This window comes from Lissotriton helveticus, chromosome 11 (genome assembly GCF_964261635.1).
Source record: "Lissotriton helveticus chromosome 11, aLisHel1.1, whole genome shotgun sequence".
Lineage (NCBI taxonomy): Eukaryota > Metazoa > Chordata > Amphibia > Caudata > Salamandridae > Lissotriton > Lissotriton helveticus.
In genome coordinates this window covers 334,967,259-334,989,554 of record NC_136072.1, presented here as the reverse complement: position 1 = coordinate 334,989,554, position 22,296 = coordinate 334,967,259, and the positions used below count along the sequence as shown (strand labels likewise).

Genomic DNA, 22,296 nt, shown 5'->3' with positions numbered 1-22,296 from the left:
AAGTATGGTGTTCTGTGTTTAACTGTATAGATGAGGAAATTGAAGTGTGATTGATTCTTCACAGGACTGACTAGGTGTATGAGTGCATATGATAGTGTTGTAATAATGAGTGACTGTATGTATGAGTGATTGTATGGGTGAATGAGTGAATGTGTGTGTGTAGACGTAGGAATCAGTGAGTTCGTATGTAGTAACTGGTATTGGTGTGTCATGATGTCATCAGTGATGTCATTTGAGATGTCATCAGTGATGTCATTTGAGATGTCATCAGTGATGTCATCAGTGATGTCACTGAAGTATGGTGTTCTGTGTTTAACTGTATAGATGAGGAAATGGAAGTGTGATTGATTCTTTACAGGACTGACTAGGTGTGTAAGTAACTCCATGGATGAGTGGCAGTGTGTGAGTGTCTGCATAGGTGTATGAGTGCATATGATAGTGTTGTAATAATGAGTGACTGTATGTATGAGTGATTGTATGGGTGAATGAGTGAATGTGTGTGTAGACGTAGGAATCAGTGAGTGCGTATGTAGTAACTGGTATTGGTGTGTCATGATGTCATCAGTGATGTCATTTGAGATGTCATCAGTGATGTCATCAGTGATGTCATTTGAGATGTCATCAGTGATGTCATCAGTGATGTCATTTGAGATGTCATCAGTGATGTCATCAGTGATGTCACTGACCATGTCATGAATGATGTAATATGTGACATCATCAGCAGTGGATTGCGGGTGCGCGATATATAGTTAGTGCAACTAACTATATATGGAATTTCATTGGTTTTATGTCAATAAAATGTCCAGCTAACTATATATGGTCTCTAACCTATGGTTTTTTCAGTGAATTTTCAAGGTTTTGTAAATGCAAATTCCTAACTATATATGGTCTATAACCTATGGTTTTTTCAGTGAATTTCATTGGTTTTTTAAAAGCTAATATCTATAGCTGTAAAATATATTCTTTATTACGTGACGTATCACGTAGCCACGTGAGACGCCTCATGACGCGTCGCATAACCGTGACGTATCGGCTCTGCAGCGCAAACAAAACCCGTAACGTAAGCGTGCCGGAGCACGCTTACAGATATATATATTTTTTTTAACCTTAATTAGACAAAATCCACACGTGCACATATCTTGAGGCCTTGCAAAGGCACATCAAACAAACAGTCCCTACAATTTTGCCAAGTTTGCTGGAAATCTGTTCCCTTCATTTTTTTTTTACTGTTTCTCTTGGTTTTCCCCTTGTTACGCTTACCGGGACGCTACCCGGTACGCGAACCGGACGCTCCAAAAACACAAGATGGCGGACTCCCGTTACGCTGCCGGTTAGCTGCCCGGTTCGCGTACCAGGAAGCGCCTCTACCGCGAAAAATCGCGGGGGACTTTAATATCCCCCTCATCAATCCTAGGGGGTCAGGAGGGGTTTACCTTGCCCCCTTTCCTTCATTTCCCCCTTCTTTTTTCACCACATCTTGTCTCTCGAACCTACCGAGAGACAAGATGGCGGCCGCTCCGGACTGTTTACAATGTTGACAGCTACGCTGCCGGTTAGCTGCCCGGTTAGCTGCCCGGTGAGCTGCCCGGTTCGCGTACCGGGACGCGCCTCTACGGCGTAAAATCGCAAAAAAAAAATTATTTTTTATTTTTTGCCCCGTGGGGCACTTTAATATCCCCCTCATCAATCCTAGGGGGTCAGGAGGGGTCTACCTTGCCCCCTTTCCTTCATTTCCCCTTCGTTTTTCACCACATCTTGTCTCTCGATCCTACCGAGAGACAAGATGGCGGCCGCTCCGGACTGTTTAGAATGTTGACAGACACCGGAGAGCCAATCAGCTTCGCTTCGCGAAGTTCCGTTACGCGTCAGGTATGCGAACCGGGGCGCTAACCGGAGCGCTGTCACAGATATATATATTTTTTTAAACGTTAATTTCTCAAAATCCACTGGAGCACATATATTGAGACATAGCAAAGGCACGTCGGGCAAACCATATCTACAATTTTGCCAAGTTTCATGTAAATCTATTCAGCCGTTCGAGCTAAAAGTGAGTCCAACCGCCCTATGGAAAAATGAATGTGAAAAACGCGTTTTGGGACCCCCTTTTTTTCTCGGCCCCCCCTTGACGAAACCCCTCCAAATTGTCAGGGGCTGCTCAGAAACAAAATGTGCTATTTTCCTGAAAATTTCAGCCAATTCCGTCCACAAACGCCAAAGTTATTAGACATAGAATTTTCAGAAATCCCATAGAGAAAAAATCCTAACTATATATACCCACTGGCTATCGCCAGTAGGTAATATACATATATAAACATATATAATCTGCATATCTATATAAATATAAATGCATGCATACATATACATATATGCATACATATGCATGTTATTTACATGAAAGTTTTAAAAACACTAATAAAAGCAAAGCTAAAAAGCCACCTCATTACAAACAGAATGGCTTTAACTTAAACGAGGGCGAGATCTATTGCATTTTCAATGCTTGTTTACTTTGGTTCTATCAAGAAGGCATTCGGATGTGTCACACATTTGCCATAAATTCTGAATGTTAGCACTCTAGTTGCTCATTAGATCACTGTAGTAAAGCTAGTGCTCACCAGGGAAGTCTGCTGCTAATCATGGTTTGCAGCCATTTTCCCGCATTTTTTATCCCGCAGACTTTCAGTCCGCATACCATTATCCCGCAAGGTCATTGACCTCGCATACCATTATCCCACATTTTTTCAAAACGCATGTGCATTTATCGCGCATGCCTTTACAAAGAATTACGTTTTAAAGGCATGTATGGTAAATTCATTTGCGTTGTGAAAACCACGATGACGAGAGAGGTAAGTGGGTTTGTGTTAATTTTTTCGTGGGTTAGTGATTGTGTAGTGTAGTGTAGAGTTGTGGTGGTTGTTTAGTGTAGGGTCATGCTGGGGGTAGTGTTTTAGGGTTTAGGGTAGTGTTGTAGTGTTTGCGTAGTGTAGGGTCATGCTGGGGGTAGTGTTTTAGGGTGTAGGGTAGTGTTGTAGTGTTTGCGTAGTGTAGGGTCATGCTGGGGGTAGTGTTTTAGGATTTTGGGTAGTGTTGTAGTGTTTGCGTAGTGTAGGGTCATGCTGGGGGTAGTGTTTTAGGGTTTAGGGTAGTGTTGTAGTGTTTGCGTAGTGTAGGGTCATGCTGGGGGGTAGTGTTTTAGGGTTTAGGGTAGTGTTGTAGTGTTTGCGTAGTGTAGGGTCATGCTGGGGGTAGTGTTTTAGGGCTTAGGGTAGTGTTGTAGTGTTTGCGTAGTGTAGGGTCATGCTGGGGGTAGTGTTTTAGGGTTTAGGGTAGTGTTGTAGTGTTTGCGTAGTGTAGGGTCATGCTGGGGTGTAGTGTTTTAGGGTTTAGGGTAGTGTTGTTGTGTTTGCGTAGTGTAGGGTCATGCTGGGGGTAGTGTTTTAGGGTTTAGGGTAGTGTTGTAGTGTTTGCGTAGTGTAGGGTCATGCTGGGGGTAGTGTTTTAGGGTTTAGGGTAGTGTTGTAGTGTTTGCGTAGTGTAGGGTCATGCTGGGGGTTGTGTTTTAGGGTTTAGGGTAGTGTTGTAGTGTTTGCGTAGTGTAGGGTCATGCTGGGGGTAGTGTTTTAGGGTTTAGGGTAGTGTTGTAGTGTTTGCGTAGTGTAGGGTCATGCTGGGGGTAGTGTTTTAGGGTTTAGGGTAGTGTTGTAGTGTTTGCGTAGTGTAGGGTCATGCTGGGGTGTAGTGTTTTAGGGTTTTGGGTACTGTTGTAGTGTTTGCGTAGTGTAGGGTCATGCTGGGGGTAGGGGTTTAGGGTAGTGTTGTAGTGTTTGCGTAGTGTAGGGTCATGCTGGGGGTAGTGTTTTAGGGTTTAGGGTAGTGTTGTAGTGTTTGCGTAGTGTAGGGTCATGCTGGGGTGTAGTGTTTTAGGGTTTTGGGTAGTGTTGTAGTGTTTGCGTAGTGTAGGGTCATGCTGGGGTGTAGTGTTTGAGGGTTTAGGGTTGTGTTGTAGTGTTTGTGTAGTGTAGGGTCATGCTGGGGGTAGTGTTTGAGGGTTTAGGGTAGTGTTGTAGTGTTTGTGTAGTGTAGGGTCATGCTGGGGGTAGTGTTTTAGGGTTTAGGGTTGTGTTGTAGTGTTTGTGTAGTGTAGGGTCATGCTGGGGGTAGTGTTTTAGGGTTTAGGGTAGTGTTGTAGTGTTTGCGTAGTGTAGGGTCATGCTGGGGTGTAGTGTTTTATGGTTTTGGGTAGTGTTGTAGTGTTTGCGTAGTGTAGGGTCATGCTGGGGGTAGTGTTTTAGGGTTTAGGGTAGTGTTGTAGTGTTTGTGTAGTGTAGGGTCATGCTGGGGGTAGTGTTTTAGGGTTTAGGGTTGTGTTGTAGTGATTGTGTAGTGTAGGGTCATGCTGGGGGTAGTGTTTTAGGGTTTAGGGTATGTGAGAAGTTGGCCTGATGTGCAGTGTTCACTATTCTAGTGATCACTATATATCAGTCCAAACAACCCTTATTGATGATTGGTTGTAAGTCAACCTTATAGACCAGCTATCCTAGTAGCATGGATACGAGCAGTCTAAGGCTAAGACTCTAGAGGGCGTGTTAAGCCAGCTGTTTTACCATCACATTACCCCTTGAACACCCAGTGAAAGGACACCACACAAGTGTTATGAAAATAAACAATGTATTTATTAGGATCACAACAACCCTGTACTCTTTATGAGGACAGGGTGCTAAGCACACAACAAAACTCTTACGAAAATACTTAAGTTAGCACGTTATACACAAATGCCCGAGGGGCACGAAAAACCATATACTTAAAAAGTGGAATGCGAAATTACTAGCAGGTAAGTACAGTACTAATAGGCTTTGGAATCGCTAGGACTTAACTAGGGAATCGTTAGATTACTTCTAGGAGACCTAGGGGACTCGGGTGCAGCAGAGTGTGCACTCTCACGCGGGATGCGGGACAAAGTCTATGGAAGCTAGTAAAGGCAAAGTTAGTGTTCACGGGCGAACCCGACCTGGTAGGAAGAAAACGACAGTGGATCCTGACCCTAGGATAGTGAGGCTATGCTGGGACACCGGAGTGCCGAAGTTACCTAGCCCAGGGGCTGCAGCTGCATAGGTCTGTAAAGACGTCGGGGATCTCGTTGCCGGACCAGGAGCCTGGAAGAAGGAAGTTGCTGGCAGGCGACCAGTGAAGGAAAGTTCGTTGGATCCAAGCCTGGATCGAGGAAGAAGAAAACCTGAAAGCAGAGGGGACCAAGTTCTTGAATCACTAGCCAGTGATTAAGTGGGCACCAGGATGGCACCGGGCGAAGTCACCGCAGTCAGGTGAGTGGGCGCTGCTGGGCTCTGCAGTCTCTCGGACCAGGAGGCGTTGTCGGCGACCAGGATGGAGGTGCGAGCTGTCCCACGAAGGTTCTTGCTGTCGACGTCGCTGGACCCAGGATTGGGCAACAAGTCTTGGCAAATGCAAGGCCCACGCGGTGGACCTAAAATGGCGTCTTGAGTGGACCAGGAGGGTCCAGGGTACTTCTCCGATGGAGGGAAGCAAGGGCCAGTCTGGAGCAACCAGACCAGCAGCAGAAATGTCGTCGGGCGTCGTCGGGAAGGCCACAAGCCAGCGGGCTAGTAGCCAAACAACGCGGTGAGCAGCAAAAAGCAGAAGGGCCCCACGCAGATCGTGGAGATGCTGGGAGGCTGCACTTCGGTGCTGGAGCTGCTCAGGGTGGGGGCTTCTCGGACCCCAAAGCACTCACCAGGAATTCACTCGGCGGGCTTGTTGTTCAGAAGTCGTGCAGTCTTGAAGATGGCCGGTCCCTCGAGGTCTCGTCACACCCACGAATCTCAGCGTGACTGATGAAGTAGGTAGAGGTCAGAGGTGCCAGGGAAGCCGGTTCTCGTCGAGCTGGGCAGTCGGATTCCGGAGGAAGGACTTGCAGCAGACCGCAGTGTTCTGTAGATGGTGCCTGCGGATGCAGGGTGACTACTCCTTAGTCACAAGGGAGAAATCTTAGGAAGAAGTCTTGAGTTCCTTTCGTGGAAAGTAGTTTCAGGATTCAAAGATGATCTGATTTGGAAGGGGGCCAGTTCCTACCTTTATCCTGTAAAAAGGGGCTGGCACGCGACTAAGTCCTGCCCTAGGGGTGGGACTAGGAGGGGGGTGGTTACACCCACTTCCTTGGCGGGCTTTTCCCCAGCACAGGGTCTGGAGTGACCCTGGAACTGGTTCCAGCCAGCCTATGCACAGTGAGCACCGGGGTGCCACGTGCAGTCACCTTCCTCTAAAGCCCTGCCTACCTACAATACACAAAACCCTGTCTGGGACGGTGCTGGCACCGCCCCTGGCAGGAAACCCTTTGTCCTTATCTCCTGCTCTGGGAGGACTCCCAGCAGCAGGAGGGCAGACTTGTGTCTCGGTGGCAGCATCCATTTTGTGGAGCTGAGGCTCTGTTTGACTTTAACCGGGGTTAGGGGTTACATACATGTCGTGTCCCTCTAGAAGGGTGGAATGCTAACCCCGTCGCCAGAATTGGCGAGGGGTTAGTATTCCAATTCGTATGACACCTTACTCGACATGTTTTGATAAAGCGATACCAGAGTTGGCATATAACCGCGAGGATTATAATGCACTTAAGAGTATATGGTATGCGATATCATGGAAACGGCTAAGGGATGGATCCCGAAAGCCGCAGACAGGCTCAGCTCATGCCAGAGCACCATCTCACACGATTCCAAGCACTCTGCCTTCAGGATTGTTAAGGCCTGCCATAGGAGTGACTGATAGGAGATCTGTGTGTCCATTTTTAGGGTTAGATATAGGTATACTATATCTAAAGCAAAGGGTGATTACACCACCTTGCCCCAGCTGTCAAGCAGCCAGTTGTGTCAGATTTGGATGGCCAGCCAGGGGTGGCATAATACATGCTGCAGCCCCTGGTAGGCCCTGGGTACACCTATGCCCTGGGTACCTAAGGTACACTGTACAGGGACTGATAAGGTGACTCAGTATCCAATTTAGATATGTACCTAAGGTACATGGAATCCATTTTACAGAGAGAGCAGTAGGCCTGGGGCCCTGAATAGCAGGGTCCCAGGTCAACTAAGTCAGAAAACCAGCAAAACACCAGGCAAAAAGTTGGGGGCAACCATAGTCAGGGATCTACCTTCCTACATAACCCCCCCCCCCCCCCCCAAACGAAAGGAGATAAGGCTAGCCTTGCCAGGTAAGCCTATATTGCCTGAGTGGCCATATAAGGAAGTACCAGCACTGGCATGGTTACCCCCTATCTCATGGTCCACTAAGCAATCCCTCACCCCAAGGGTGTCTGAGGGTCTCCACCATAGGGAATCTCTACCTGTGGTGTGTTTTGGCAAAGTAAAAGGCTGGTGCTGAAATGGAGTACTGAAGTGAGGCTCCACTAATTTTGGGCTCAGCTTCCTCCAATCATTTTCCACCATAGAGGCCTTTCTTTCCAAGACTGAGTTGTTTTGGGCTCTCAGGGTCAACCTCTGGCTACCTACAGCTGGAGGTTGGGTCCCTCTTTTTGGCTTACTGGAGGGACAGGTCAGGTTTGGGGCCCTCAGGTCCCAGGTTTGGCTGTGCCCAGCAGTGTCCATCTGGGGGAGGTCCCTAACTAATTTTAAGGGGGATCCCTCAGGAGTATGTTTTATTTTCACTTGGCTAGGACTACTAGCTTCAGTGCCCTTAATCTGCTGATTGGGAAATTCTTTTGGACAGGGGGCCCCTTGGGGTCCAACACTGGCCTCCCTGACCTCTGCAGCCCTGGGCTGACTGAGGCAGGGTAGAGAGGGGCAGGTTACCTGCTCCAGACTGGGTCCCACCTTGGAAGGGTCCACTGACATCAGGGGTTCTGCCAGGCTAGGCCTGACTACCTCTGTGGCAGTTTCTTCACAAGGGGTCAGATCAGTTCCCTGAGGAGGCTGATCCTTGCCTAAAGTCTGGAGGGAGGGAGATTTCTCTTCCTCCTCAATACTCTCTGTCTGAGTGGAGTGATCCATAGTTTCAGGCTTCACAACACTATCATCTGTCTGAGTTTGAGCTGTGGCCATCACAACTCTCCCAACCTTTTCAGGAGGGGGCTCAGTTTGGGTGTGGGCTGTTACCATGACAGCCTTGACAACCTGTTCTGGGAAGGAAGTTGTCTGAGATTGGGTTGTGACTGGCACAACCCTCCTGACCTGTTCAGGGAGGACATCTTGGACTGGGGCTGTGGCTACCACTGCCCCACTAACCTTACCATGGATGTTTACCATTTTAGAATGGGTTTCTTGCTCTACTTCAGCCCAGGCTGAGAGCTCCAAATCATTCCCCAGTAGGCAATCTACAGGCAAGTTTGGTGACACTGCCACTCTCTTGTGGCCAGTGACACCTCCCCAGCTGAGATTGACCACTGCCATGGGATGATCTCTCTGTACTCCATCAATATTGGTCACCTGGTATGTGGCACCAGGTAAAAGTTGCCTTGAGGGGACTAGACTCTCAGTCACCATAGTGATGCTAGCCCCTGTATCTCTATAGGCCTCAACTTTTATACCATTGATGAGGGGCTCCTGTCTGTACTTGCCCAAAGTGTTGGGACAAGTTGTGAAGTTGGCAAACCCCATGCCAGTCTCACAGACAAGAGTATCTAAGTTTGGGGACCTGGTTAGGCCAGAGTCCCCAGGAACTCCCAAAGTAAATGCACCCAAATTCTTGGGGGCACTCCCACCACCTGGGGGATTACTACTAGTAGTAACAGGAGGTTTGGGAATGTTACTTGGGGGTATGTTTTCCTTATTGTTATTCTTTGGGCAACTGCTGTCAGTTTTTAAATGACCCACCTGTTTACAGGGATAACAATAAGGTTTCTTCTGGTTGTTGGAAGGATTCTGGGACCCACCCCCCTCAGAGGATTTTTGGGGCCCTGATGTGGTTTGATCTGTAGATTTATTCCCACCCTTCTCTTGAGGCTTGGTTGATTCCTTTTTCTGGTCACCACCTTGGTTATTGGGCCTAATCCTGGTTCTGACCCATTTGTCTGCCCTCTTACCCAATTCTTGTGGAGAGGTCAGATCAGAGTCTACCAGGTGCTGGTGTAATAACTGGTTCTGACAATTATTTAAGACTTGCTCTCTCATAATTAGATTATACAATCCCTTGAAATCAGTAACCTTACTACCCAGTAGCCAGCCTTCCAAAGCCTTAGTGGCACAATCAACAAAGTCAGACCAGTCCTGAGACTGAGTTTTCTGGGTGTCTCTGAACAGCAACCTGTACTGCTCAGTGGTTAAACCAAACCCATCAACCAGTGTATTCTTCAGGACCTGGTAATTGTTAGCATCCTCTACTCTTGTAGTGAGGAGCTTATCTCTACCTTTACCATCAAAGGAGAGCCACAGTATAGCTGCCCACTGACTCTGGGGAATGCACTGCACAGTGCAGGCCCTCTCCAGAGCAGCCATCCATTTCTGGATATCATCCCCTTGCTTAAAGGGGGGCACTATTTTAGTCAGGTGTTTAGTATCTAAACCCTTCTCTCTATCTCTTGGGAGATTGCTGCCACCAGTGGGAGCTAACCCACTCATCTGCTGCTCTCTAGCAAATGCAAGCTTTTCTTTGGCCAGGGCAAGTTCTTCCCTTTCAATCCTCAGTCTAGCTTGTCTCATCCTTGCTTCATGCTCTCTTCTCTGAGGGGAAGTCAATCTCCTCTGGGGAGAGTTCCTTCTCCCCTGAGAAGAGGCATTAGAGTGCAGAGATCTAATGGAGTCCCTAGAAAGAGATCTATCTCTCCTAACTCCAAGGTTAGGCCTACTTAGGGTCAGTACTGGGGGTCCCCCAGATCCTAGCCCAAGCAAGTCTAAGTTGGCCCTGGTTAGCCTTCTGACTACCTCAAGACCTTTGTCTACCTCATCCCCAGAGAGTTCCTCTTGATCCTCCTCCTCAACTGCTGTATCAGTGTTGGGGAGGTCTGGATCCCCAGAGGTTCCCTCTAAGGCTGGCATGTTCTCATGTAACTGAGAAAGCTTTCTGGCATCATATGTCTCTAAGAGACCTATCAGAAAGGGAGTGGTGGGGTTAGACCCCTGCTTCAGTTTCCTGGAGACACAGATTTGCCTCATCTCCTGGAAACTGAGAGCTGCATATCTTGAAGTGACCTGTGGAGGGTCAACACTGACCAGGGGAGTCTCAGTAGAGTCCCCCTGAGTCGACATGCTTTTCTAGTGAGGTGTAAGTGGTGCACTTACCTACACTATATGTTTGCCTACTGATCCCTTGCTAGAGTTGTAGTTTAGGGTGTGCTAGGCCCTAGGAGCTACAACAGCTGGTTCAGTAGAACTCAGAGTATTCTAAGCTAAGTTATATGTACCTTTAGTACTTATGTGATCTTTCACAAGATATTCTTAGGATATGTGTGGTAAAACAACAGCAAGCTCAAATCCCAACCGCTGCCCACCAATGTGAGAAGTTGGCCTGATGTGCAGTGTTCACTATTCTAGTGATCACTATATATCAGTCCAAACAACCCTTATTGATGATTGGTTGTAAGTCAACCTTATAGACCAGCTATCCTAGTAGCATGGATACGAGCAGTCTAAGGCTAAGACTCTAGAGGGCGTGTTAAGCCAGCTGTTTTACCATCACATTACCCCTTGAACACCCAGTGAAAGGACACCACACAAGTGTTATGAAAATAAACAATGTATTTATTAGGATCACAACAACCCTGTACTCTTTATGAGGACAGGGTGCTAAGCACACAACAAAACTCTTACGAAAATACTTAAGTTAGCACGTTATACACAAATGCCCGAGGGGCACGAAAAACCATATACTTAAAAAGTGGAATGCGAAATTACTAGCAGGTAAGTACAGTACTAATAGGCTTTGGAATCGCTAGGACTTAACTAGGGAATCGTTAGATTACTTCTAGGAGACCTAGGGGACTCGGGTGCAGAGTGTGCACTCTCACGCGGGATGCGGGACAAAGTCTATGGAAGCTAGTAAAGGCAAAGTTAGTGTTCACGGGCGAACCCGACCTGGTAGGAAGAAAACGACAGTGGATCCTGACCCTAGGATAGTGAGGCTATGCTGGGACACCGGAGTGCCGAAGTTACCTAGCCCAGGGGCTGCAGCTGCATAGGTCTGAAAAGACGTCGGGGATCTCGTTGCCGGACCAGGAGCCTGGAAGAAGGAAGTTGCTGGCAGGCGACCAGTGAAGGAAAGTTCGTTGGATCCAAGCCTGGATCGAGGAAGAAGAAAACCTGAAAGCAGAGGGGACCAAGTTCTTGAATCACTAGCCAGTGATTAAGTGGGCACCAGGATGGCACCGGGCGAAGTCACCGCAGTCAGGTGAGTGGGCGCTGCTGGGCTCTGCAGTCTCTCGGACCAGGAGGCGTTGTCGGCGACCAGGATGGAGGTGCGAGCTGTCCCACGAAGGTTCTTGCTGTCGACGTCGCTGGACCCAGGATTGGGCAACAAGTCTTGGCAAATGCAAGGCCCACGCGGTGGACCTAAAATGGCGTCTTGAGTGGACCAGGAGGGTCCAGGGTACTTCTCCGATGGAGGGAAGCAAGGGCCAGTCTGGAGCAACCAGACCAGCAGCAGAAATGTCGTCGGGCGTCGTCGGGAAGGCCACAAGCCAGCGGGCTAGTAGCCAAACAACGCGGTGAGCAGCAAAAAGCAGAAGGGCCCCACGCAGATCGTGGAGATGCTGGGAGGCTGCACTTCGGTGCTGGAGCTGCTCAGGGTGGGGGCTTCTCGGACCCCAAAGCACTCACCAGGAATTCACTCGGCGGGCTTGTTGTTCAGAAGTCGTGCAGTCTTGAAGATGGCCGGTCCCTCGAGGTCTCGTCACACCCACGAATCTCAGCGTGACTGATGAAGTAGGTAGAGGTCAGAGGTGCCAGGGAAGCCGGTTCTCGTCGAGCTGGGCAGTCGGATTCCGGAGGAAGGACTTGCAGCAGACCGCAGTGTTCTGTAGATGGTGCCTGCGGATGCAGGGTGACTACTCCTTAGTCACAAGGGAGAAATCTTAGGAAGAAGTCTTGAGTTCCTTTCGTGGAAAGTAGTTTCAGGATTCAAAGATGATCTGATTTGGAAGGGGGCCAGTTCCTACCTTTATCCTGTAAAAAGGGGCTGGCACGCGACTAAGTCCTGCCCTAGGGGTGGGACTAGGAGGGGGGTGGTTACACCCACTTCCTTGGCGGGCTTTTCCCCAGCACAGGGTCTGGAGTGACCCTGGAACTGGTTCCAGCCAGCCTATGCACAGTGAGCACCGGGGTGCCACGTGCAGTCACCTTCCTCTAAAGCCCTGCCTACCTACAATACACAAAACCCTGTCTGGGACGGTGCTGGCACCGCCCCTGGCAGGAAACCCTTTGTCCTTATCTCCTGCTCTGGGAGGACTCCCAGCAGCAGGAGGGCAGACTTGTGTCTCGGTGGCAGCATCCATTTTGTGGAGCTGAGGCTCTGTTTGACCTTAACCGGGGTTAGGGGTTACATACATGTCGTGTCCCTCTAGAAGGGTGGAATGCTAACCCCGTCGCCAGAATTGGCGAGGGGTTAGTATTCCAATTCGTATGACACCTTACTCGACATGTTTTGATAAAGCGATACCAGAGTTGGCATATAACCGCGAGGATTATAATGCACTTAAGAGTATATGGTATGCGATATCATGGAAACGGCTAAGGGATGGATCCCGAAAGCCGCAGACAGGCTCAGCTCATGCCAGAGCACCATCTCACACGATTCCAAGCACTCTGCCTTCAGGATTGTTAAGGCCTGCCATAGGAGTGACTGATAGGAGATCTGTGTGTCCATTTTTAGGGTTAGATATAGGTATACTATATCTAAAGCAAAGGGTGATTACACCACCTTGCCCCAGCTGTCAAGCAGCCAGTTGTGTCAGATTTGGATGGCCAGCCAGGGGTGGCATAATACATGCTGCAGCCCCTGGTAGGCCCTGGGTACACCTATGCCCTGGGTACCTAAGGTACACTGTACAGGGACTGATAAGGTGACTCAGTATCCAATTTAGATATGTACCTAAGGTACATGGAATCCATTTCACAGAGAGAGCAGTAGGCCTGGGGCCCTGAATAGCAGGGTCCCAGGTCAACTAAGTCAGAAAACCAGCAAAACACCAGGCAAAAAGTTGGGGGCAACCATAGTCAGGGATCTACCTTCCTACAGGGTAGTATTGTAGTGTTTGCGTAGTGTAGGGTCATGCTGGGGTGTAGTGTATTAGGGTTTTGGGTAGTGTTGTAGTGTTTGCGTAGTGTAGGGTCATGCTGGGGGTAGTGTTTTAGGGTTTAGGGTAGTGTTGTAGTGTTTGTGTAGTGTAGGGTCATGCTGGGGGTAGTGTTTTAGGGTTTAGGGTAGTGTTGTACTGTTTGTGTAGTGTAGGGTCATGCTGGGGGTAGTGTTTTAGGGTTTAGGGTAGTTTAGTTGTTTAGTGTATGCTAAAGGCATATTCGTTCTAAAAGTTTTCGTTATTTTAATTTGCGGCCTAATAGTACATGCAGGATTTTTTTTGCGGACTGATGGTATGCGGGATTTCGTCATATATTCGCTAATCATACTTTCTATGGCAAAATGAACCCCCTCATTTTGTTCCTTTTTAAATTAAATGTTTTAAGAGTTACCACTTTATTCCAATCAAGATGGCTTCAGGTGTGCCATACCTTTGTAATAAGTAGGACTGTTAGCACTCTAGTTGTTCTTTAGAACACTCTGGGACATTCTGCCATTGGGCTATGGTTGGGCTACATTTGGCTGATATTTGGGCTACATTTGTTATTTTTTGTCTCTGGTGGCCATCTTTGGGCTACATTGGGCTACATTTGGGCTCCAACATATATATAGCCCAATGTAGCCCAATATATATTTTTCAAACTTAATTTTCGTAAAAACCACTGGAGCCTATATCTTGAGACATAGCAAAGGCACATCGGGCTACCAGTCCCTACAATTTTGCCAAGTTTGGTGTAAATCCATTCAGCCGTTTGGGCTAAAAGTGAGGCCAACCGCCCTATGGAAAATTGCATGGGAAAAACACGTTTTGGGACCCCCCTTTTTTCTCGGCCCCCCCTTGACGAAACCCCCCCAAATTTTCAGGGGCTGCTCAGAAACAAAATGTTGCATTTTCCTGAAAATTTCAGCCAATTCCGTCCACAAACGCCAAAGTTATTAGACATAGAATTTTCAGAAATCCCATAGAGAAAAAATCCTAACTATATATACCCACTGGCTATCGCCAGTAGGTAATACATATATATATATATATATATATATATATATATATACACACATATATATATACACACATATACATATATATATATATATATATATATATATAATATGATACTTATCAGTATGCATCCAGTAAGCCAGTTACCCGGGATAATGGCGCCTGCGGACTTTCGGTACCTTCTATCGTGGCTACTAGTATAATCTCTGGCTTATCGGATGATCTAGTGGCTCCTGATAATGACATCTGTGGCCCTTTCTATCTACCCGTGGATAATGAAGATACAGCTGATGTTACTACCAATTGATCAAGAAACTGAGATCCAATAACGACATCATTGTAAAAGAGGCCGATAAGGGCGGGAATGTCGTCCTCTGGCCGAGAAAGATGTACCTTGATCAAGCGGAACTGCAACTGAACGATATATCATGCTATCGCTAAAGTAACATTCAAATTGTGAAAAATTCTTGGACTGAACATATTAACAAACTTCAGATTTTGCGAAGTGCAGGGCTTTTATCGCATGAGGAGTTCAGATACCTCAAAAAAGAACATCCGGTAATTCCCTCCTTCTACTTACTCCCCAAAGTGCATAAGGACAGTACGACACCGCCTGGACGCCCCATCATCTCGGCAATAGACAGTTCTTTGGAACATGTATCGAAATACATTGATTTCTTTCTCCAGCACCATGTCAGGAACCTGGGTTCTTTTGTAAAGGACTCCTTTGATTTCCTGGCAAAACTTGCAGAATTCATATGGGATGATGACATGGTGCTCATGACTTTGGATGTTTCATCCCTCTATACGTCCATTAGGCACGTGGATGGTCTTAAGGCCTTGGACCATTACCTTAACAAAGACCTGCCTCATCCAACTGCACATAACAAAATGTTGATCGAAATGACCAAAATGTGCTTGGAACAGAACTTTTTCATTTTCAATGGTGTAATTTATCATCAGATAAGGGGTGTGGCAATGGGGGCCTGCTTCTCTCCCAGCTATGCGTGTTTACACGTCGGGCTGTGGGAGGAGCAGGTCCTGGCCACTCAATACCATGAGATCTTGTGTAATAACATCGCCCTTTATCTTCGTTACATTGATGATGTTTTTATTTTTTTATTATTTGGAGAGGCAATCAGGAAAATGCCAGGGCTTTTGTTAATTTGATCAATGTGAACAATGTTAATCTCAACTTTACTGCAAATTTAAGTTCTGAAGTGATTTGTTTTTTGGATGTGGAGGTATTTGTGAGGGATTCTACCCTGAATACCAGGCTCTATCGGAAACCCAGTGCTGGCAACACCATACTGCATTCGAATAGTCAACATCCCGCCCATTTGATTCGAAGCATTCCTTTCGGGGAAATGCTCCGAATCCGGCGGATTTGCAGCACTGATGCCGAATGTGCTATTGCACAAGAGGCATGTAAAGCACGTTTCCTTGAAAGGGGCTATTCTTTAGATGTTATTACGAAAGCCATTCGTCGTTCTAACTCTATAAGCAGGCTGGAGGCTCTGATTCCCAAATCTAGAAAAGATAACATGGTGAATTCTATTACAGAAAAGGGACAAACGAGTTCTCCACGACTCATTCTAGCTTTTAATCGCCAGCATGGGGCATTACGAAAAATCGTAAACAAAAACTGGAACTTGGTCCGCAGTGACCCCGTAATTGGTCCCAATATTGGTACCAAACCCATCCTGACTTTTAGGAAGTCCCCTTCCATGTCTAAAACCTTGGTGAGTAACACCTTAGAGCCCAAGATCTCCACTACTTGGGGGGCATTGAAGAAAGGCTTTAAAACATGCCCCCAATGTAAAGCCTGCCGCCAGGGCACTAACAGAACCCATTTCAAAAGCCCCTTCCAACAGCATCCAACCCCCATTACGAAGTGGCTCAATTGCAAAACTGAGTTTGCTATCTATGTGTTGGAATGCCCTTGTGGGCTTCAATATGTGGGCAGCACTAAGCTGCCCGCCCACAAGCGCATACTTCAACACATACGAGCAATAACGGGGCACGATCAGAACTACCCGGTTGCCAGGCACTTTCAGGAGAAACACCTTGGAATCCCTGACAAACTCCAATTTTTCCTAATCGACTGTGTTGAGCCCTCAAGGAGGGGAGGTGACCGCGAGGCCAAACTCCGCCTTCTTGAGACAAGATACATCTTGGAGCTCAACACCAAGCATCCTAACGGTCTTAATGACAGAGAAGATCTTTATACTTGCCTCTAGGAACTTGGAGTTTTACATTGCTAAGACCTGTCCGGGTGCAGTTTATCCATTGATCTGTATATATTTCCCTTTCTGTATTATATAACTGTATTCAATGTTGAATTGATTCTTTTAAAATGGTTGGGATTTTTGGCACATGTTTTTAATACTGGATATTTTTTAATAACTTCAAGCACTTCAATGATATTTGCACTATCTTCTTTTGCACTTTTTTGACTATTCCAGTCCCTCAGATGTGACATGCCCACTTGGGCTTTATTCTTGAGAATTAATTTTCTAAGGCATTTGACTAACGCTGCTGCAACTGATCGAAGAGCGATTGTTTTCAAAGAGGGTTTTTTCTATGAAAGCAAACAATAGTTGTACATAGATAATGTTGATTGTCATGTAAATATATCATTTTGTTTGTCCTTTTTTTCATATGAATTTTCCCCTATTAACATGCTCTTCTTTCTAAGGAATCGGTTTACATGATTTTTTAGAGTGTGCAATTTGTCATTCATATTCTTGCTTCATTGTATGCACTTTTCGACTATTTTTGCACAGCAGCGGCGTTTCCATTGTTTAGTATTTTGTCTATGCCTATGATTTCATTAATTGCACTGTCACTTTAAATAGCTTCATCAAGCTTGTGTAGTTTGTCATGTGATCAAGCCTCCCTGGAGGCGAAACGCGTCATGGCGGCAGCGCTGGCTTTATTGGAATAAATTTTTCTTTGCACCAGTAATCTTTGGGTCGGCTCTTTGTTGTGGAATACTGAAGGTGAGCCCTTGGTCTACCAGAAGCAACAACTTGTGGAATATATATATATATATATATATATATATATATATATATATACATATACATATACATATACATATACACATATACACATATATATATATATATATATATATATATATATAATATGATACTTACCAGTATGCATCCAGTAAGCCAGTTACCCGGGATAATGGCGCCTGCGGACTTTCGGTACCATCTATCGTGGCTACTAGTATAATCTCTGGCTTATCGGATGATCTAGTGGCTCCTGATAATGACATCTGTGGCCCTTTCTATCTACCCGTGGATAATGAAGATACAGCTGAGGGAAGTGAACGGGACCTTTTGCTTGTGGATAACGGTTTGCTCAGTCACTCTGAGCCATCTGTCCCTATTGCTGCCCCTGTCTCAGGCCTCCCGACGGAAGTGGCACCTGGAACTCCCCTCCCCAACCCCCATGGCTTGACCACCGATACCCCTGAACATTTGAAGTTAATTTGTTGGAACATTGCGGGTCTGGCCAACAAATTGGGCGAGCCAGATTGGGTAAATTACATTGAGACGGGTGACGTTTGTATGTTCCAGGAAACTTGGGCCAGAGAGGACTACGGGCACCAAGGTTATACATCTTTCTCCATTCCAGCAAGGTGGGAAGGTAAAGGTCGTCCGTCTGGGGGGCTTACGACGTGGGTGGCTTCTCATTTGGGCTGTGTGGCCACACGCTGGCCGTTTAATTCCGAAGACATCCTTGTGGTCTCACTACTATGGCCAAACAAAGCTAAACTTGTGCTGGTTAACATCTATTCCAGGCCGACGGGAATGGCAAAGGAATCACCGACCATTGATGAACTTTCGAACTTTTTATCTGAACTGTCGAATGATTCATATTATGTGGTGGGTGGGGACTTTAATTCCCATTTTGAGCCATTACCCGGCCTTTTGGAAGGGCTTTCATTGGAAGAAGATGCCAGGTGGGCAGTTCCCGCGGTGGAAGCATCTCCCGCGAAAGCTTGGACTCCACTAGCACTACAAATTACTGCTCTCACCCTAAGGTTCGGAATCAGAGCCTGTAACGGGCGAATGAAATCCGATATACCTAGTAAAACCACCTATAATAGACGGGGGAGAGAGTCTCGCTTGGACTATGTCCTGGTCCAACTAGTGAGGTGGACTACAATCCGGGATTTTAGGGTGATGGAAAGGAGCGAGAGTGACCACAACGCCCTTGAGCTTGACCTGGTGCATCCAGGCCCCCAAGCCCTAGGGCCTATAGTGGAAGGGAATAAACCCGCACTTCTCCTGGATAACAACAGGAGAAGAATCAGGTGGGAGCACATGGTTACAACTAAGGATAAACTCCCCCTACTATATGCTGAGATTGTCCCTATTTTGGAAACCGCGGGGAGCTCTGACATTGAGGAAAATAATATAGACTCCCAGATTAGATTGTTCAATGCCCATGAGGACCTTACAAAAATTGCGGCACTCCATTTTACCAGTAGCTCACGAAAGCCAAGGGAGAGGCCCCGAGGCAAAGCATTGTGGTACAATCTAGCATGCAGACGGGCTAAAACAGAACTTCTCGGAGTAATTAAGGAGGGTACAGGAGGGGAACGCCTGAAACAAAGCAGGCGAGCCTATAAAAAGCTTCTTGCCCAGGCTAAATCAGAATGGGAGGGAAATCAGTGGGAAGAACTCACAAAGGCTTTAGCGCTCCGAAACCAACGTTTGTTTTGGAGGATAGTGAACGGGGGGTCAGGGAATCTACAATCGGCACTAGAGCCTAATATAGCACCTGGGGTCTGGCAGGCTCATTTTCAGTCCCTTTATAGCTCTGAGCCGGGAGAACTTCCTGCAGCTATTGAGGTGGATGGGCCGGGCTATCAAGGGGAGCCAATAACGCTGGGCGAGGTCACTGCTGCTATCTCAGGCCTGGCTTCTGGGAAGGCGCCGGGACTGGATAGCTTACCGGGGGACCTGTTCAAACAGGAGCCCACTGTCTGGGCACCTTACCTTGCTGCCCTTTTTAACAGTGTTCTCGGTGGGATGGAAATCCCTAGTACTTGGCTGGGGGCAGAGGTGGTCCCTATCTTCAAAAAGGGCTCCCCTCTCCTCCCAGCCAACTACAGACCGATCAGTCTGATCGACGTACCGCAGAAGCTGTTCGGTAGGGTCTTGCTGAACAGGCTTCAGGATTGGATAGAGGAGGTGGGAGCCCTCAGTCCCTATCAGGCGGGGTTCAGGAAGGGGGTATCCACAGTGGACCAGGTTTTTAGATTGAATCTAATCTATTGGAAGACAGCAAAGTTCGACGGCGGCAGTTTGTACACAATTTTTGTGGACCTACGGGCCGCCTTCGACCTGGTCCCCAGGGGGAAACTTTGGAGCGTCTTGACAGAGATGGGCGTCCCCCCCAGACATCCTGTCAATCTTACAGAGGCTCCATCATGGTAACTACGCCCGAGTGAGGTGTGGGAGGTCGGGGGAACTGACTGATAGATTCCCCGTTGGCCGAGGGGTAAGACAGGGCTGTGTGCTGGGGCCGACCCTGTTTTGCCTTTTTGTCAACGGGGTAATCGCCCATCTCAATGCCACCGATTACACCGACGCCCCCAAACTAAATGGCTGCAGGGTGCCCGCAATCATGTTTGCGGATGACACCCTGCTGCTTTCAAAAACCCCTATGGGTATACAAAGGATACTTGATTCCTTCATGGCATTCTGCCTTGACAGAGGGCTAGAAATTAATGCCACAAAAACCAAATTCATGGTTTTGAACCCAAACCAGAAACTGCGCCAGAACCCACAACTGGGAGCCGTGCGGCTTGAGAGAGTAGCCACCTTTGAATTTCTTGGTGTGACCCTGAACGAAACCATGACTTGGGGACCCCACCAGAGTAGGGCAAATCTCAAACTCATACAAACCACTGGGGGCATTGCCCGAATAATGACTGGCTCGACGTACCGTCCATTGGGGTCTCTAATCCAGATATATAAGGCCCAGGCGAGGGGAGCGATTATGTACGGGGCTGAACTGTGGGGTCATATGCCCTGCCGCACCCTGTCAGTAACAGAAAATAAGTTCATAAGACAGGTAGCCGCACTCCCCCCGAGTACACCGCTTCTTCCCCTGAGGCTTGACTTAGGGTTACGACCACTAGCTGACGAGATAGGCCTGAGACCCATAGCCTTTTGGCGTAGGCTATGGAGTAGCAACGATCTCGTAGATTATAGGGCAGACCTGGTCGAACTACTGAATCACCCCAAGGTGCTTAGTGTCCCTTGGGTCAAAAATATTCAAGCCACCTGTATGGAATTGGGGCTCCCTGATCTATGGACAGACCCGGCAACGGCAGCATCCAACATCTCTAAGAGGTCTCTGTCGAATTTGTACCATGAACGCAAATTGGCAGTGGCCAAAGCTGCCCAGCCAGATGGGTCTCTATCAGCTGTGTTCTTGCAAAGTAAGGACCTTTATAGGTTTGAAAAGGCACTGGACCCTATCTACCCCATACTTGCCAGAAAACTGTTCCTCCAGTGGAGGTATGGCACATTGCCCCTCCGATCTTTTACAAGTTTGTGGTCATCGGCTTCCCCTGTAAAGCACTGTCCTGTATGTGTGGACAAGGAGGAAAATGACCTGCATGTGGTCTTTTTCTGCCCAGCCTATAAGGCAGCTAGAAAGTACTGGCTCCTTCCGCTGATAAGGAATATGGGTGGCAGGGAATATGCACCAATGTACAGGATTTTAAAATCTGATGTTACTGGCCCAACTGTTTTTGCACTTTCAAAGTTTCTTATCAATGTCTGGTATACGCGTAATCGTTTTTTAAAGATGTTGGGTAGCGTCTAGGCATTTTTACCTTCTCTAAAGATGTTTAATCCTGTATAGGAGCCTTTTAATATATGTATCCAATGTTTTATCTGTTATGATGTGCTTACATGTGTTTTTTTTCTGTATCGTGCATCTTTTATGACCTAATGGTCGAAATAAAGATTGGAAATAATATATATATATATATATATATATATATATATATATAATATGATACTTACCAGTATGCATCTGTTCTTGGCATGTAGGGCTGCTGATCTTCACATCTTATGCATAGATCGCCACCTAGTGTTGGGTCCGGATGATTGCACCTTGTTGTCCTTGTTGTCCTGGAAGAGTCTTCGAAGTATCACGAGATAGGTGGCTCCGCCCTTGGACTACAGTGTGCATGGGCATCCATTCCATCCACAGATTGTTTTTCGCCATTGTGGCAAGGATGGAGTAGAATACAGTAAGTGATGTCCATGCTAGAAATTAATTTTGAGTGCTACAGCTGCGACAGGCACCGGGGAGGAGGGAGGGCGATGTGAATATCAGCAGCCCTACATGCCAAGAACAGATGCATACTGGTAAGTAGCATATTACGTTCGAGACATGTGGGCTGCTGAATTCACATCTTATGCATAGAATGTATAGCAGTTTCCTCCTAGCGGCGGTTGCCCGTGCCAGCTGCAGCAGTCTGAAAAAGAGTTCTGAGGACAGCCTGTCCCACAGCAGCTTGCGGTTTGGAGTGTACATCCACGCAGTAGTGCTTGGTGAATGTATGTATGGTGGTCCATGTGGCTGCTCTACATATATCCTCTAGAGGAATGTTACCTAGGAAAGCCATGGATGCCCCTAACTTGCGTGTTGAATGCGCACGTGGGGGAACTGTTAATGTGCGTTTAGCTTTTTGATAACAGATTTGTATGCACTTAACAATCCATCTGGCTATACCTGATTTGGAAATGGGGTTGCCTTTGTGCTGTGGAGAGAAGGCAACAAACAGTTGTTTAGTTTTCCTGAAATCTTTTGTCCTGTCTATGTAATACAGGAGAGCTCTTTTACCATCTAGTGTGTGCAGTGCTCTGTCTGCCACTGAATCTGGATTTGGGAAGAATACTGGCAGTTCTATTGTTTGGTTAATGAGGAACTGGGACACAACCTTAGGCATAAATTTAGGGTTGGTACGTAGCACCACTCTATTAGCATGAATCTGTATGAAAGGCTCC

General features: G+C 47.2%; 1 protein-coding gene across 4 annotated transcripts in view; it reads right to left on the bottom strand.

Annotated features, from left to right (window-relative positions):
* The window catches only part of HDLBP (high density lipoprotein binding protein), a 1,657,332-nt gene that overhangs the window by 616,209 nt on the left and 1,018,827 nt on the right, over positions 1 to 22,296 (bottom strand). The gene's annotated exons all lie outside the window — the stretch shown is intronic.